The sequence below is a fragment of the Rhea pennata genome, chromosome 9, assembly GCF_028389875.1.
Source record: "Rhea pennata isolate bPtePen1 chromosome 9, bPtePen1.pri, whole genome shotgun sequence".
Lineage (NCBI taxonomy): Eukaryota > Metazoa > Chordata > Aves > Rheiformes > Rheidae > Rhea > Rhea pennata.
Window position 1 is genome coordinate 8,242,080 of NC_084671.1, and position 17,802 is coordinate 8,259,881.

The following is a 17,802-nucleotide window of genomic DNA, read 5'->3' on the forward strand; positions in this document are numbered from 1 at the left end:
TGTGAGATTTTCTCCATTGAACACATTTGCAGTAGTGTTAATCATTCATCAGCATGAAGAGAAATTATATTGTGCAATAGTGATCAAAAGCGTTCTAGAGAAAACAAATGGTACATGAAAGTGATGAAAACATTGAGTCAGAGTTCTTCGTTATACCAGTTAATGCTTAAGAATCTCAATCCTTTTATCTTCATTAAAAAAAATCCATCATAATTTGCTATGTAGTTTCACAAATATTAGATGAATATTAACACATTTTATTTTAAAGATTAGTTTATTCTTCCATCTTTAAGCATTTGATTATATACCAATTAGAAACATTTTGTTATTTAAAGCTTCCTAATAATATTACACACAAGCCCCCTACATTAAACGATTTGCTAGGCTGGATAGTTATCTATTACATCAGAAATGCTAGAATTAAAGGTTGCCCATGTCAAACATGGGTTTTACAAAGAAAAGAGAAGGGGGAAAAAAAAATCCATCTCTGAGATGAAGATCACGTCTTTGCCAAGCTTCTCATATCTTCTAAAACAGAAGAGAGAAAGATTTTCAAGAAAAAAATTTAACAGGCAAAAGGCATACTGATTTTCCTTGACCTCTTGATCACAACAGCTGACCTATTCCAGCTAAATTTATTTGGAATAAAGAGCAATCTACTTGACACAGACATTATCACAAAATATTTCAGCCTATTTATAAGACTGAAATCCAATTTCCCAAGCTTAGCTGTTGTTGCAAAGCTTCTCCTCATTGCAACCACATTCCTATTGGGATCACAACCCTAAACAATCACATAAACAACCGAACCTCTGTGAGGGCCACGACCTCACTCGAAACTTTGACCTCATCCAGAGTCACAACCGCTCACGAGGGAAGCCCTGCTACAAGGGAGCACTGGACAACCTGAACATGCAACGGCAGACCCTGCCGTTCCCCATTTAAAATACTAAGGCTTCAATTTAACACATGCAGAAAAAGATGCTTGTAGAGATTTGGCCCAAATTAAAGTCCCAAACAAAAGCAAACCCAAGAAGAGCTGGAATCAAGACCTATACCTCATGCTGGCTTTCACTATGGTAAAACGCCAGCTGAGACGACCCTTGTTTTAGCTGAGCCTGTCTTAAATCAATCGCAATTATTTTGCTGTTGCCAACACTTGTGCAAGAAGGGACTCATGCATACATTTATCGTACGATTTTTTGATAAGTTAGTATAAGCAATCTCTACATAGTTGAACCATCTGTTACAATAAATACGAAGTGATAGGACCTACAGAATACCATGTTACAAAAATACTATACCACATCCAAATACGGTACTTTTTAAAAATCATTCTTGACTGAAAAGGACATTAAGAAAAATAAACCATGTATATAGCCCAAGAATGCTTAGTTGCCTCACAGCACAGAAAACCATAAATGATGCTTCTTCAGTAAACACAGAACAATTTTTTATAATCATTTTGCTAATTGATATTTTGCTTTTGACATATTTTGGAACAATAGTTACACAGCAGGAAAATTATGTAACTTTACCAAAAGCCCCGTAACCCCTCAGATACAGTCTTCTTAGGATGAGGCTTAAGTTTGCATATACAGACCTAACTCCGCCTTCTATATGTATATGTTATGTAATATGACTATTCAGTGATAAATACAAAGTCAACACTAAATCACAAATTAGGAATTTGCATTACTCCTCACTTGACCAAGGGGAAAGCATGCCACACAATGCTACCTGTGACTCTTCTTTTTTTCTTTCATTTAATTTCCATAATGGTTCAGCACTCAGTTTACTGACTTTTCTCACCATCTCCTATCTTGCTAAGATATGTAAATAATTTAGTCAACAGTAATGCATTATACAATTTATTTTCAGCCAACAGCACAGCCCTCATTAGGTGCAATTCATGGGAAGAAGCAGTTAATTATGATAATTCATCTGCAGACCTAGGTGAGCAATTTCAGTGTTATTCTGCTATGCTACTTTATATGCACATGCTATATAAGAACAATTAAATGGCAACTTTCAAAAAATGACTTATGAAGCCCTGATTCTATAACGAGCTCTGAAACCAAGCTTTAGCACAGAACTACAGTAAACAGTGCTTCTAGGAGGAGGAGGAGTTGATTTACACAAAACAACTTGCAAGATCAGGATCTAAGGTAGTCTACTGAATAAGCCTCTACAAAATTCTGGAAATAATTCTATGCTATTATATTGCACTATTTGTGGAATGGTACATGATCATATAATTAGAGATCACACAATACATTCACACAAAGAATACTTTAGGGCTTGCTGAAGAAGTGGGGGGAGATCTTTTTAAGGGAAAAATCACATTATTTGGAAATTCAGAGCTAATCCCAACAACTCAGAACAGCTACCAAAGTGAGGTTTCCCTTCACAAACTTTAGAGGAATGTGTTTTCAGATATGATTTCTGCCTGAAGAAGAATTTGTCTCACCAAATACGATGAGCTGAGGCTTTCAGTCATTAAGATATTAAAAGTCTAAACAAAATATTTTAGAAAAATAATCCAAAATGTGTGTCAATATTAAAAAAAAAAAAAGTCAATTCTAAACCATAGCTCTATGATTGCAGAGACTGACAGAGATAACATTTGGTACAAAACCAACACTGAATAAGTTAAAGTGCTTTGGATAGGTTCAAGAAAAATATCATTGATTTATAAGACAAGTCACAGGAAGGAAATAAATGAAGAACAAGTATCAACAATACATACACAAGTTTAGCAGTTTCACCGGAGAATCGCTGTGCTGGAGTGTATATCAGTTAATCCTTCTCTTCCAGGAAAGGTTCTAGCCTCTTATCCTATTAACCCAGTCTAGACACTGTCCTGACTGTCCTCCCAGTGACACTTCCTTAGGAGCAGTTCAAGTAACAAGAGCTTCAACAACTTGACCTAGCACCAAGTTCCTTAGGCATCTTGGCACCTTTCAGCAGCTTTGAAAGAAGTCACCTTGATCCTGGGGTTCTTCTTCACTGCACCTCACCTTAACCCCTCTGAAGCCAACCTGCAGACTTTAACAACTGATTTCTACGTGAGCCAGCTTACGTAGCTTTGAGGAGCATACATCATCTGAGGGGCCAGCCTTGTGCCCAATCCCAAGCCTCCTGAGTGAAGCATGTTTAAATAGTGGGGGGGGGGGGGACACACAAGAATCACAGAAGCCCCATTCACTTTGGAAAACATTTGGCCAGCTCTACTAGGCATGCATCCACAGGGTATCGGTACCTGCAGTACTCACTGTCACGTGTAAACCTAGCCCAGAGAGCTGCAATTCCCCCAAATAAAAACTGTAACAATTTTAAAAGGCTGCTTCTTTAACAATTACCGGCGGAGAATTTTTGTACAAGCACACTGTAAGCCTCCGCAGAGCGCAAGTCCAAGATGCACATGTACAAACAGCATTCAGATACACTTCTAACTTTAACCTCACAAACTTTGATATAGCTGCAGGACTGAAGCATTAGGGCTCCCTAGCTTGTTTATGACTGACTACATATGCTGGAGTGTGTTTTGCCAAAACTCAAGATTAAAATAAAAAATTGTTCAAACTGCACAAAACTTCATAAACTAAATAAACAGCATATTGCAAATATTTAGGTCTTCCAAGCAAAGGTTACTTCCTTTACAAAATTCAACACAAACCACCAACAAAACATTTCAGAAATTGAAACATGACTGATCAGAAAATGTTACCCATTGTTATCGTTTTAAATGGTTCATTTTTCTGTTCTCCTAAAATATCCACAGCACTCAGATTTTAACTAAATAAATGTGCATATCCACAGTTATTTAAAGCAAAAAATCTGAAACATGAGATGTAAATTTTTCAGCTTAACTCAAGACTATAAAACTTTTAGCCCCAAAATGAGTTCCACAGAGCCCTAATGCATCTGAAAATGGCTTCCTTGCTAAACATAACATTGCAAATGTTGAAATAAAGGGAAACCCTTTCCCAACACACACAAACGCTAATATTTTTCTTTCCTAAAGGCTGGATCATTTCCAGAGAATCTGAATTGATTTCAACAGAGTGATAATATATTTCTTGCAAAGAACACATAGATTGCCTCAAAAAGAATATGAGAAAATGGTCCAACTAAAGGCTTCACTGAGCTATCTTTAAAATATCCAAGGATCATACATAAAAGTTTTTTTTTTTTTTTTTTTTAACAATTAAGGCTTGCCTACACCAACAGTTACGTCTGCTGAAAATGGATTACATTAAGCAGGAATAAGGCACTTTCATTCTGGAGTCATTCCAAAAAAAAAAAAAAAAAAAAGAAAAAAAAAAAGAAAAGTGAATGCACTGTAAATTCACTCTTCCAACTTCAAGCCCTGCTAACTACCAAGTGTGAATACATTCCTATAAAGTTTAAAGGATTTATTAAAAGTGCTCAACAGATTTTTTCAGATTTTTTTTTAATTAACCAAATTGTACTCTTAGGTGTAGAGGTGTAGAGTAAGGTAAAAATAAGTGACAAGCCACAAGCATAAACTGTAGATTATTTAAAAGTATGATTTAATAGCAAAAAAGCAAGCATTATTCCTTTAAGTACTATTCCCAAACTCTAGAGATTCCCCAAAGTAAAAAAAAAAAAAAAAAAAAAAAAAAAAAAAAAAGAGAGAGATAGTCATTGATATCATAAGTAGTCCAACTGTGCACATGCAGCAGCACAATCTGATTCTGATTTGTCTTTCAAAGACCATCTATACTGCTGATTTAAACTCTCGTAAGATAGCAGTGTCCTGTATTAGGGACTGCGCATCTCACGCAGGCGGTTCTCGTGACAAAACCTGCAACGTGCTACCTGCCTGAAGCATGCAACTCTTGACAGGCAAGAAAAATACTATTGGTTTTCAGTAAAGGGCATACAAAAGACTTTCACGCAAACAAAACGCACTCTATTAAGTTATTAATGAAGAACCGACTAAGTGGGATTGTGATCACATGGCAAAGGCCATGTCATCATTTAAGTCCGTTTTATATATGAGTAAATCCAAGCAGCCAAGACATTATGACAGATACGGAAAGGTTTTTCTCACATTAGCTTAGCTATTTACTGGCCCACTGTGGTCAACTAACATACTAGCTTTGCTATGAGGCAAGATAAGAAGTTCATGGCTTACTCTTACTCATTTTGGGTTCATTCTTATGATAAAATATAACTTATTGCCCTCTTAAATGGTGACAACACAAGTGTTTGTGGATTTGTTTCAATTTGGTTCAAAAGCCACTTGAATTTTAACAGCCTCCAAAAATAGTAGTTTTTAATGCAAATACTTCCAGAGATGTTGTCTGCAGAACCATCCTATAAATCCCCAAACCAGCACGACTCAGGGTCAAACTGTAGCTCAGGACAGAAACTTGCTTCTCAGTCAGAGAAAGTTTTCACTGAACAGCATCTGTAGCTTTAAATCTAATTCTCTGTTCCACTGATAGCAAAGCCAGCTTAAAGAGTTCCAGCATCTTCACCCCCATCTCCTCAGTCATGACAACTGCTTGCATAGCCCTACTCTAAAACTGATCTGTGAAGCGGCTCCACTAAAAAGGTGGGGCCGTCCCCCCTCCACTTCAAAAAAGCTACTGAGGACTGGAAGAAGCAAGTGCAGGAATCTATTAAAACCTCATACAAGATTGCAGTTCTACATTACTAAGGACACACGCATGCCTAACTTTAGGGATCAAGTAGCCTAATTTCAACATGATTATTCATCGTGTATGAATATTATCAGCAACTATCTCCAAAAGCGAAGGACAATGTTGGACCATCCAACATAAAAGAAAACAATCCTCTTGGACTGAAAAAACAGCACAGAAGCTATGAACACAAAAGAAACAATTGCCTAAACTACAAACTCCAAGTAAACAGACTTTGAAAAATAAAACTAAAGCTACTTTACATTTCTACACAGCCTTCCATCAGAAGATCTCTGGGCACTGAACTGACAGCAAAAAACTCTTGTGAAATATTAAATCACTGTTGCATGAGAAAATTTGTTAATCCACTTGCTAAGCTTGTACAGTAGCAGAAATAGCAGATAATCCCCAACACCAGCTTTCTATCCTAACCAGAAGTCAATACATCATTTTCTGGATAGAAAACCTTCACTGTAATAAACTGAAAATAAATAAGTATCTTACATGCATAGTAGTCAAACTAAAAAAGCAAAATTTAGGGGAATTTCCTGGAGTTCTGTAGATATCTGAAAGCATATAAAGATTCAGCAAGAGAACGTATAAGAAGAGGAATTAATCACAAGTCTGTAGTTCCTTTTCTTCAAGCAGTTCCTATAAAGAGGCTGTCCAAACAAACAGCAGTAGTGCTCAAAAGAAGTTTGAAAATCTTAAACAATGTCCCACAAATAAAAACTTCCAAAAACTTGCCATTCATTCCATATTGCAATTAAAGCAGTACTTTAGAGGTTGTCTGCAAGTCACCAAAACTGAGGAAGTCTTCTAGTATCAGAGGGTAGAGAGACACAGGCTTGATATTGTCAACATGCAGCCAACAGAGCTATGATGATTTATACCAGTTTAAGTGCCATTGCATATTACAGCATCCTGGTAATACCCAATATGGAGCTCTCACAATTCAAGGTCATTTTGGTAAATCCTGTTGTATTGGTATAAAATACACTACTAGCATCAGCTTCTGAAGAAAAAGGATCCTGTTCTCAACCAAAATGACAAACCAGCAAGAAGAAAAAATTATTCCAAGAATTTAAAATGCCGAATCAGACAATGAGCTACGTTGCCATTATTAACATCTGCTAAAAACAACAACATAATAAAATCATTGTAGGCAGAAAAAACTAATCTTTTTGCTCTTCCTTAGGCAAAACTCACAGCAATTTCAATGGGATACTCCCCCAGATATGACTAGATGGTTATTTCCACAGGCTCCGCAAGCCAAATTGCTGCCTGAAACAAGTCTCTATTGCATACAACTTAGTTACACTATATACATTCTGACTATAGAAACTTATGAATAGGAAAAGTAATTCAGAAGTGATTTATGAAAAAGTGATCCATGAAACTGTGACTTCAGGAGGAATGAGGTTTCTTATTATCATCCCAAGGGTCACTAGCTTTGTGATAGAAGACCTATGTTTGAAAGACTTTCAAGCAAAAAACTTTTACTAACTTTCTCAAAAGCTATCTTGTGCTCCCTCAGCCACAAATCCATCTATTTCAGAGGCAGAGTACAAGCCTGTTACCCATAGGTCTAGCTGAGCAACAAAGTAGGAGAGTTTCTGATGCTTTAACCTCTTCCATTTATTTTCTTAGGTTCTGGACAACAATGCACTAAATAAAAATGGTGATTAAATACCAAGTGACAGCAAAACCATCTATTATGCAGCTTCTAGATTAATTTAAAATGTAAGCTCTTTAAAGACTGTCTTTCAACTCTGAAGTCACAATTCTGCAAACTCATCTGTGCCAGGACAAAGGAGTCCGTCCATGCATATCAGCTTGCAGTATCAAAGCTATATTTGTTCACCTAGAACAATGGGGCATGTGACTTGTCAACACCATCCACAATAAAAACAATAAGATAAGGCTGTGACTGAATTCACAATGACTGACTTTGCTTTTGTTAATTCTCAGTCACAGTGTCACTAAAATTTATTGTATAAAATCACTTATTTTAAAAAGCATAAATCTAACCTTCACTGAGGTTTTCATTTCAGTCTTCTTCAGTTTCTCACATTCTTACTAAACATTTGTGCCAACTCCCCCCCAAAGTCTCTCTTTGACTTCATCAAGAGCTGGATCAATGTTTCATGCCTAAAGCCAAGATTATTTTTATCAAATAAAGGCACTGCCAAAATTTGTCAACTCTGTTTCCTTTCCTGTGTAACCGTCCCAACTATCCCTCCCTCCATACACCAGACATACAGAGGCACCTCTCACCTCTGTATATTATCCTGCTGTCAGTAGCACAAGCTGTAAAACGAAAGTTACTCATAATTTTGGCAGGTTTCACTTTGCTACAGAATAGTACAACACTGTCCAAATCCATAGTGAGAGAGAGTAGTCTAATTCCCACTAATTCAGTAGGGCTACATAAGATCAGGTCACACATATAAGCTGAACTAAAAATAGAATACAGTGATAACTGGGGAAGAAAACAGAGAAAAAAAGACAGGAAAACAGAGAAACAAAAATGTTAAAGCAAAATGAGGAAAAAGGCACTAATTTGGTTTAAAGAACCGACAGGAGAACGGACAGGGAGGACACAAGTCAGTCCAAAATAACAAAAGGAAAAAGAAAGCAAAGAAACATGAAAACCAAAACAGGAGTTCATAAAAACAAATGAAGGTTTAGGGAAAGGACTATAATGAAATGATGCAAACTCTTGTAATAGTGACAAAATTTCCAGGTATGTCAAGTTAATTTGCTACATTCACGTTAGAGCAAACACAAGGAAGTACAACCAATCGCAGGAAAGGGCAAGATTATCCTGCCAATTGGAAAGGGCAATTTTAAAAAGAAAAAATAAAGCTGTATGGTCTTGCACCACTTGTGTTTAAATAGGCAGGTAGCTTTTGGGGGTTATTTTAATAGCGTCGAGCAGCAGTAGGCCTAATAGCACTCTTGCATTCTGAAAGAGCAGCTGAAAACTTTCAACATTTACATTAACATTAATGCAAATGAAATCTGATTATTTTTATCTCTGAAAATGCATTTGTAAAAACAGTATGCCTCTTGCTTTTCACGCTGAAGAAAACTCCATTCCACAAGTGGGTAGTTAAGACACTGCAACTGGGAAAGCGGGAAGCATGTTAACAGATACACACACAGATAGGATTTTCAGTATTCTAACACTGTAAATGCAGCTTTTGGAGCTCCTTAGCAATGTTCAAAATACACCAGCCTTGATGTTAGCATCTTGGTAAATTAAAACAACAGAGAATCTCGGCCTATATAATAGTAGTTCCATTAGCTGGAGTCCAATGCAGTAGCTCACAGATTAGCAGTCTCCGGTGTGAAGTTGTTAATAGTGTTAAAAAAATAGTCAGAATATTAAAAATGTTTTTCCTGTCTACTACAGTAAATTCTTAAACCCTTCATCTTTCATCCATTTTTAAAAATTCTTCTTAGCATTTCTGTCAATGTAAAAAAACTATCTTCACAAGTCAAAATTTTGTTCCCCAGTACACATAGGCACATGACCGCAACTGTGGTTAGCTCAGGCCTTGGGATTACAAGAGAACACTGATGAGAATATTCGGTTGGATGCTTGAGACAACCAGCCCAAACCAACTGAAAGTAGAAGGTTCATTTTCAGGATAAAAGTAATGCCCATCTAGTTTACCAGAAAGTAGTATCTCTGGATTATATCCAGGTTAAGAGAGTTTCTTTCTTTTTCTCTTTTTTTAACAAGATAAAAAATGAATTAGAATTTAAGTTGTAGGAGTCTACGTACTTTATCTATTATAGGAAAGAACCTTACAAAGGTCCTTGATGAACTAGCAATAAGTAATCCATATCAAAGTAACCTTGCATGTGTAGACAGTACAGGAACCAACTAACATGGACTTTGCCAACAGTAAGATAAACACATTGATATTTCTAATGTAATCAAAGGCCATTCAGAATCTACTGTGAAAGACAGTAACAAAAATGCAAAGCATTTTTCATACAACCCAACCATCTGAAACAAATATTTACTGTAATGGTGAAAACTGTTAAAAAAAATGGGTTTATATTAATCAGTTATATTTAGATATTCATTCTGCTACCACAGTAAGCTCACCTGAACTGTTCTTAGTGTTTCTGTTTAGCTTTTATGGCCATTTAACCTACTAAAGTTACATATTTCTAAGTTTTTCATCTTATTGCTAGAAATATAAAATATGAACAAGAAATACCAAACTGAGGAAATTTAGTTGTGTTTCTGAAACAAAGTGAGAATTAGGTGCCATGCCTACATCAGCTAACCATTCAGATTACACAGCGAGCACGGACTCTGCTTCTGTAAGCCACGGGTCTGTTGCATTAGCTACGGGAAACAGCTAACCTGTTGCTACACAGTGTAAGATTTTAGCACAATTTGTTTGATGTCAACATTAATAGATGGCTTGACATCATCATTCTTCACTTTTTTATCCATGCCTGCATAATTTAATACTTTTAAATAAAATTTTAAAGCAAAATATGAACAAATGTAACCCCAAAGTGATATGTTATAGATTCACAAATATCATCATGGAAAAATCCGTATTTTTGCAAAGCACTTTCTAATTAAAATTTATTACTAGGAGTCTTTATTTAGGAATGTATGTTTGTGTTAATATCTAAGCAAAGATTTCTGCAATAGAGAAGACTGTTGTCATCCATACAAAAATTAGCTATGATTCATTGTTTAATAGTTGTCTTCTCTTCACAGAACACCGCAGACTGAAGGACATATTGCCAAACTGAAAGCACCAATACTTCCTTTAACCTAATATAGGACAAATAAATATACTTCAACAGCTTCTAAATCTTGCATGTCCTACTTTTTTGACCCAGATCTCTTGCTATCTCCCCCTTAGGCCTATGCAATATCAAAAATATTTTTCCCATAAATTTGGACGTAGCCTAGAAGATGAAAAGTTCTCATCATTTTTATGAGCCAAATAGACCTGGAAGTGGGGTCAGCTAACAGACTCATCTTAGCTAGGGTCATCGGATATTTTAATGCAAAAATCAAACATACTTAACACCCCCTCAACTGCTCAAACCAACAGCAAAAAATCTCATTTGTTCCAACACGACTGTAAGTTAGACCCATACCAATGATAGATGAAAAAAATTTTTGATCCTTTTTATTACTATTTTTACAAGGCAAAAATATATTTTAAGAAGTCATGCTTAAACTCGAGCATTATTCAGCCTGTCCAAAAACAGGGAAAAGCTATAAAACTTGTTATTTCTCTTCTTAGCCAGCCTAGACAAGCTCTTCCAGGAAATCAAGCTGTCTCTTCTTTGCCTGATGCTTTTAGGGAACCATCAGGGGATTGAAATTCACCTCACGTGTGCCTGCAATCAGAAGAATTCCTAGCTCAGAGTTTGCTGGTGATAGGTCACCCGTGTGAAGAGCCTGAACTTTTAACACTGTGTTTATGTAGAAGGGATGTAACTTTTAGGGTAGGTTATATTTAGGGCTCTAAACCTTGACAATTTCTGTGGTTTTGGCACTGGGCACAGTATTTAGCACTACATTTCCATGAGTAGTAAATATTTGACCTTTAACTCATAACCTTGGAAAAATACTCCAGAAACACACTGTACAGAAATCTTTTCTGTGTCCTCTATAGTCAAAGCTTTTGCCAGCAGCCATGTAACTACATATAGAATAGGAAAGTTTCCAGAGTCAGTTTCACAGTTCTAATTCATAAAAATTTACAAACCCTGTGATGTCAGTGGGGTTCAGTGGCAGCTTTAAATGAAGTTGGAAAAGTGATTAAATCATTCTCCAAACCCACTAACGGGTTAAAAGGAGCACTGGCATCTGCTGCAAAGACAGCTGCTTGCCCACCTTGCCAGGTTAGCAAGACTATTTCCCTGCTTTTGGGGGGAGGGAGAGGGAGGAAGAGAATGAAGGAAAGGCCTAATACTCAGCTAAATCAGATCAACCAAAATTTAGAGTAAAAATTCCTAGCAATGTAACTCCAGGTATCTGAAATAACACTTCAAAATGTTTGCATATGGTAGATGGGTTGTATAGAGTGTCTCTGTAATACAGTACATAAAAAAACTGAACGGAATCTTAGATCATAAAAGAAAGAAAAATACCTGGTTGCTCTCTGGATGATTCTGATTTTCTTTTTACTGCTAAATATCACTAATAAACAAGATTGCTCCTTTGCAACATGGAGACTAAGAATTACAACAGCACTGTAAACATAAGTCAGAGTACACAGCACTGCCATTTACTAATACTATTTCCTGGAAGAAACAGAAACTACAGTCTAACAGAAGTTTGAAAAAGCGAGCAAACTACACTTAAGACTTGATTTTAGAAATGCAAAGCACACACAGTGACTGCCAACTTCAAATGCAATTGTGGGGATTCAGCAACTTTATAAATATCACTGTATCAGTATTTTACTTTACAAATGTAGATGCCAAATTGTATTCTTAAAAAGAGTCATATTTGCACCAAGCAGAACTACAATACGTATTCCACTTGCCATTATCCACTCCCATGCCACATTTTGCTTCTGAAATTCAGAGCTGTGTGAGGTGTACGCAGCACAGTGAAGAAGGACCATGCGCAGACAACACCCAAACCAACTGAAGTGCAGCCAGGTTAACGCACGCTCTTCTGCTACTTTTCCCAAAGAATAGATCTATTAGTCTGAATAGGATACTATGTCTAGATACGCTGTTTCTGGTATTCACGCTAACTTGTTTAAAAGTAATCTTAGTATTTCTACACGGCACTGTATTATGCCACCAGCACATACATTCAGAGACTCAAGATGGGACACTTTCAAAGATGCTCCACATAGTGGAGCAGACAATTCTGCCAAACTCCTCCTAAACACTCCTGAAGTAAGTTCTTTCAGTATGTTTTTCTGAAAGTTACACAAATTCCTCAAGTATTTTTGTTATTTTTTTCTACAAGTAAGTGCAAGTAACTATCTTCACAACTCTTCTGAGAAATCAGCCCCTCAACCAATAGTTAACCAATAGTTGGCCAAGCCAATTAGATCCTATGCATCCAGCCACTGTGTACCTTCACACACACAGTTACACATCCTCTGCCTTGGAATTGCTTATCTCTTATCGCAGAAGAATTTTAAGGCTCCTTAGTGATATAAAAACGAGTCTAAGGGATGTCACAGAACCTCTGTGGCACTAGTATTCAAAATCAATGTTTTAGAGGATATGTATTTCAATACATACAGTTCTACAGATCTTTCAGAAACAAAGACAGACCTCAACTTCTGGCCCTCTGTAACCATTAAAACTCCACAGCATCTCATATAAATGATGCAGTCTCGTTTCCATTATGAGAAGAAAAGGGCCTTCTCACCTCGAATTAAGTAACAAAAGACAGATCCTAAAGAGGAGATGTTAGTTCACAGGTTTCACACAAATTTGCACAGCGATTTCTAGATTAATTTCTCTCTCCTGCTTTTTTTTTTTTAAACCACCTCAACCTATCAACTCCCAAGAACTGACAACTATCAGCTGCCTTCACTGGATTTTTTTTTTTTTTTTTTACTTCGTTAGCTAATTCAATTTTGTGAAATTAAAAAGGGGGGGGGAAAGAGCCAATATATTCCCCTACAGTTCCATCTGAAAGAAGATATTTCTTATTCCTCATTTCATTGTCATACTTTATCGCAGAGGAAACCAATTATGAGATGAATAAAGCAGTCTCCATCTACTTTGCTTGGGATCACCAGCTGAACCTTTTTCTAGTAAAGTCATTCTTTTCATTATGCTACTTTACAGAAATTAAGACCATCTAACTTCACACTGTTAACACTAAGAAAGCTGCATTGGCATAGAGATATCTAAATCAATAGCAGGAACATAGGAAATAATACTTCTTCATCACCTATGAATTTGAAAATATTTTATCAATGCTACAATGCAACTCAAACACCATGGTAAGAGTTACTAATCACCTGTCTCCTAATGAAAACCTTCTGATGCTCCTTCATCCAAAACCATTTAAACTGATATTAAAAAATCAGACAATAAATGTCTCTCTCACTTTTTTGTTTGTATACACACATACACATATACATACACTTTCACTTTTCTTGTCCTCCACAATTACTCTTATGAGCAGATGTTTATGGGTTAGGATTTTAAGTAGTCATTACATCCTGTACTGGTGTGTATACACAACAACATGCTAAGGAAGGTCAGTGTTCTAGTATCACATGTCAGTAGCACAATCCTCAACACACGCAATACAAATTATATGATAAATTACTGGTATTTCAAGATGATACGCTATTTCAATATCACAATATTGCACTACCGACACGCAGTACAGTCTTGTAGTCCACCTTGTCTTTGCTTTCCACTTCAAAGTGGGAAATGTACCAGTTCTATGACCTCCCTATCTCAGGTCAGAAGGGGAAAAGTTGGTGGGAACCTTGTGTATCCTTCTCCTCACCTTGCCCAGTGACGCCAGATGAGCAAGGGAACAGAGCTGGTTAAGGAAAGATGCGTTGCTAGTCACTGCCTCAGTTTTCTCCAGAATGTTCAATAGCATTGCGATACCAAAAAAGCATCAATATCTTGAGAGACTCAGATCCTATTGCCCATCACTAACACAAAACACACATACTTCTGTGAGCAACTTTACAGACATCTGTGGAGCTTATTCAACTAAACTAGACTACTGATGTTCATGAAATTGTGCGCGTTTCTTTACAGGACTTCCTGACAACTTCTACATGATTTTATCCTTGTAGGATGCGGGTCTTAATTGCCACTACAACATTTATAACAGCAAACACATTCTGACTCAAACGAGAACTCCCTGTTAAATTAAATTCCATAAGCAAAATCAAGTTAGGTAAAATAACTCAGTTTGCTTTGCATTATTTGGATCTGTTCTTCCTAACTGAAAATATTACCTGAAAACAACATTATAAGCAATTTTGACCATTTCCTACTCCCAATCCATCCAGGTTCAGACTAAGCTTAGGGCTATAACACTTTTTAGCATCAGAGTCCCATGATGGGAAAATGACTACAAAGTAATGTTTTGGGGCACTTAGCACCTGATGATGCCTTACAACTTCAAAGCAATATAAAAACATCAATAATTACCATAGAGAGAGTAAAACTGAAAGAAGTATTTGGAAAAAAAAAAGTCTCATAACTACCTGTTTGAAGGAGGGGAAAACAAACAAACAAACAAACAAAAACATAAGCAACACATTCTAACTGGAACTACTGCATTCTTCCTGCTATGCACACCTATTATGGCTAGACATACTTAAATGAACAAAAATCATAAACCTTTGTATAATCATAAAAAAAAGCCAAATCCCAACTCCTCTCATATATTTAAACTACATTTCCTTCCCCTTTCCCTTCCCTCATAGAGGGAAAACCAAATATTTTCCAGGTGTTCTCAATAATAGTTTGGGAGGCATGCAGCCAAGTTCCCAAGACACAATTACATATGAAGTCTGTTTTCACGGAGGCAGATTCACATTCCCTTAACTATGAAAACTTAAGACAGTGACAGTATACAGTCTCAAGTGATCTGAGATAAATAACACAATACATTACCATTTCTATTAGATCTTAACCAAAACCAAAAATCACAAAAAGAAACCACAGAAAAGTTTGCTACTATCATTTACATGGCACCAACTGCACACTAAGCACAATCACCTTAACAGTAAAGCTCTTTCGTAATTTTGGCTAAAAGCAAAAACCCTCTGACCCTTATCCACAAACACTTACCCACTTGCTTAACTTCTAGGCTATACGTAAGAGTTTGCAGGATGAATACTAAATTGAAATGTATCCTGAAAAGACTGCTAACATAAATGTGTCCAAAGCAAGGCCAAATCCAGCATAAGCCTCATAGTGACAAACCTCAAAGTCTCCTGGCTTACAGTACAACAAGGGCCAAAAACTGCCAATATTTCTAAAAGTTCAGGTACAAGTCAAAATCCACACACAATTTTTGCAAATGATGCACAAACTAAAGCTCCAGTGAGTATCCAAATGGTAAGACCACCACCAAGAACAAAACTTGTTAATATGCTTAACATTACCAGACATCTGTTTTAATACTGCAGGACAGTAAAGATAGTCAGACAAGCCCAGAATTTTTTTTATATGACAAAGACTTAATTCTTCTGATCATGCCTCTCTTGTCTAAACCATACTTTAATGATAAAGAAATATGTTTGATAATCTCTTCCATAAATCAGTTAAGAGCTTGATTTACAGAGACAGGAAAATAAGGAAGTTGAGCGCACTGGATAGTAGTAAAAACTTCACGAGCAAACTTCACTTTCCTACACAGCAACCTACAAACCAAGGTTTCTTAAAAACTCACGCGTAATCCGCAGCAACAAGCCTCTACCACAAAGCACAAAGTTTTTTGTTTTCTTTTTAAGAGGATAAAGCAAAGATAAGCAAAAGGTGACTTTTATTCAGTCAATTTGCCTTAAAAGGAAATTTGGTGATGAAAGATTAAATTCACCTGGAACAACATAACTTTAACCCTTTAAGAGGTACAATAATAGTAACAATAAACCACATTTTTTTCCTAAAGGCATAAATACAACACTTATCAAAACAACTATACTTCAACTCCGTAAGACTTTCTAAAAGATGCAAGGTACAGTTTGCAACCAGGATTTTTGATATTAGTAAATCCAGAAAGGCACAGCTCTCTTAAATGTAGAAAAGCTTATTTTCCCAAAACCTGGGCCCACATTTTGCCTTTGCAGGCGGCCCTCACCCTGTCACCGCACATTATATCACGCTCCATCCAGAACTTAGCAGGAAACGGATAAACAATAACTTTACCACTTCACTGCTTAAAAAATAACAATAATAAAAAATAATAATAAAATAATATAAACCATGCTCTCCCATCCAAGACTGCCTTCTCGACGGCAGTTAACAGAAAGGAAACACATCCCTCCCGAGCTCCCAGCGAAACGGAGACACAGTTCAAAGAAAGGAAATTAAAGAATCACCCGGAGGAAAGTGGACGCGGCGCCCGCCCCTCCCCCGCGCCAGCAGGAGTTGAGGCACAAGCACATTTTCTGCCCAAGCTTTCTCAGCAATGTACCTTACACACCAGCACCGTAAACCGCGTGCAAAATAAATACACACTTCAGGTGGCTGTTCTAGTCTCTCTCTTTTTTTTTTTCTTTTCCGCCTCCCAACACCCCGCTCGTTTCCCCCAGAAGAAGTAAATATGCACGGAGGGGGAAGGGAGAAGGAGTCTTCTTTACACAAATCAGGCTAAAAATAGGTTATAAAGCAGCCTGCCTCATGATGGCTCCTTTATTTAATTTGCTGCCAATTCTTATTTGGTTTTTTATTTTTGTTTTTTTTTGCCTTAAATCCTTTAAAATAAAACCCAGTGGGGGGAGGGGAGGGCAGGGTACTGGAGAGGGGGAGGTGTGTGCATGCCAAAACCGTGCTCCCCCACACAGCACTTTTCTGGAGGAAAGGTGGGAGAAATCCAAACCCGAACCACCGCTACCCCCACCCCGGGGGGGGGGGGGAAGAGGGAAAAAAAAACCACATTAAAAGGGGGCCAAGTTGGAAAAAAATATATGCACGTTACACTCGCGCCCATCCCCCACGCGGCTCCTCCAACCGCCACAGACACAAACACGCGCTCCCTCCCCCACCCGGCGCGCGTCCCCGCGGCCCTCCCGGCCCCCCTCCCCCCACACTCCCCCCCCCCCCCCCCAAAAAGCCTCCTCAGCACCCCCCTGGAAGCGCTTTATTCGGCCCAGGAGAGGTTTCTGGTGCAAAACACCCCAGTCCTTACCTTGCAATTGATGGCTGAGTGGCTGCTTTCCCCCCCCTTCCTTTGGAATGGAGGCAAAAAAAAAAAAAAAAAAAAAAAAAAAAAAAAAAAAGAGAGAGAGAGAGAGAGAGAGAAATTCACCCTTGTTTTTCTCTCCTTTTTTTTTTTTATACAGCTCGGTATATATATACACACATATGTGTGTCTCTGTGTGTGTATATATATACACATATATGTGTGTATAATATTTTTTTAGCTGAGGTGTCCACACCAAGAGGAGGGAAG

The 17,802-nt window shown here is 37.3% G+C and overlaps 1 protein-coding gene across 2 annotated transcripts in view; it reads right to left on the reverse strand.

Moving 5' to 3' along the window:
- Positions 1–17,579, reverse strand: part of TBL1XR1 (TBL1X/Y related 1) — a 120,953-nt gene extending 103,374 nt beyond the window's left edge. For both annotated transcript variants that reach the window (XM_062582533.1, XM_062582532.1), the window contains exon 1: positions 17,539–17,579. The gene's annotated coding sequence lies outside the window, so the exon portion shown is untranslated. The remainder of the gene's footprint in view (positions 1–17,538) is intronic.
- Between the last annotated feature and the right edge of the window lie 223 nt (positions 17,580–17,802).